The following is a 1806-nucleotide window of genomic DNA, read 5'->3' as shown; positions in this document are numbered from 1 at the left end:
ATAGACTAGACTATAGACTAGACTATAGACTAGACAATAGACTAGACTATAGACTAGACTATAGACTAGACTATAGACTAGACTATAGACTAGACTATAGAATAGACTGTAGACTAGACTATAGACTAGACTTTAGAATAGAGTGTTGACAAACACCAGACAACTAGACGAATACTTATGGAGTACTCCTAATATTTATATATGTATGTCTGTACATTAGCATACATATGTCAACCACAAAACTGGTTTCCCGTTTATAAAAGCGTTAAATGAACATGTGTAATTTATAAGTTCATTTTTTATGTATCCGTATGTTTCAAGTATCTGCAGATGTGGATGCACATGTGATTGTAGAAAGTCATGTGTATGTTGGTGTCAAACACATACAAAGACATTATGTAAGTGCGGACCAATAATAGATTTGATTTTGCTATTTTAGGCAATTACTTATTGTCTAATGGGTTTTGCTCTTAGAAAAATTGAATACAGATGTTTATGAAAAGAAAAAATACGAAATTATATATAATAAGAATTTGTTTTCATATTTTCTTGGTCAGTCGGCTTTATGCTTTTCCAAAACGAAAGCCTTCAGTAATTATTTATAAATTATTTTCCAATGAAAATTGTCAAAAGGGGAATGTAATCTTTAAAAAAAAATATTTTCTATCAAAGCATGTGATATGTCATAAATTGTCAGCATGTGCTTCAAGTCAGATTAGTTTCTTTATACATATTTCTAAGAAGCAAGTGCCTGAAAACAATTATAATTGTAGTGGTTTTTTCTCGATTTTTTTACAACAATCTTGTCTAGATTGATTATTGAAGTCAACGTCTGTGACATTTTTTATTAAGTTGTCGACACACAAGCACGTGTATATTAAAGAACAACTAAAGATATAAAAAATTAATAAAAATATAAAAAAATACATATAAATAAAAACTTAAAAAATAGGTAAAATAGTTTGAAGTAGTTTTAAAACAATTGAGAAATTAAAGTAGGTAGCAATGTATACACGTGCAAGTACGCCTGTTTTTTAGTTTATTGATCTTTATAATACAGGATACACAAAGATACACAATCCTGTATTTAATACATCTGTGTGAAAATGTCAAGTAATTGATGAAGTAGTAGTAGAACATTAAAATAATTGATGTTCTACATTAAAATAGTTGCTTAAGCGTGTAAACGAAAATATATTAATTCTGTTATTTGTAAGAAACTCTATAAGGAATCTTAATGTTAAAATAGGGAGTTTCTTTGTTATAACAAAAATAGCTAGAAACTTAAATATACATTTTGGAATCTCATTTTAGCAATTTCAATAACAAAATTGTTTCTATATAATGCAACAAAGTGAACTGCATACAAAATTAAGCTATTCTGCAAGGATAAAATGCTTTTGGCTAAATAAATTATTTGGTTTTTTATTTCTTTATGTTAGTTTAAAAATTCATTGTTTTTATCATGTCCTGTCAATTCTGTTAAGTACTGCTTTTTTGGCTTAATGCCAAAAAAAATTTACTCTAACACTTCATCATCCTTCGAAATACTACATTGTCATTAACGATTTGAGGATGGATGTTTTTTGGAATAAAATTTAATAATGACATTTCTGACCTCTACTATATGGTAAAAAGGATTTCTTATAAAGATAACTTTTTTAAGGACAAGAGCATAGTATACAAGAGCTTATGTTATAACTAGTCATAGTCTAGTCATAGTCTAGTCATAGTCTAGTCATAGTCTAGTCATAGTCTAGTCATAGTCTAGTCATAGTCTAGTCATAGTCTAGTCATAGTCTAGTC

Source organism: Lucilia cuprina, chromosome 4 (genome assembly GCF_022045245.1).
Source record: "Lucilia cuprina isolate Lc7/37 chromosome 4, ASM2204524v1, whole genome shotgun sequence".
NCBI lineage: Eukaryota > Metazoa > Arthropoda > Insecta > Diptera > Calliphoridae > Lucilia > Lucilia cuprina.
Note: the sequence above shows the minus strand (reverse complement) of the source record.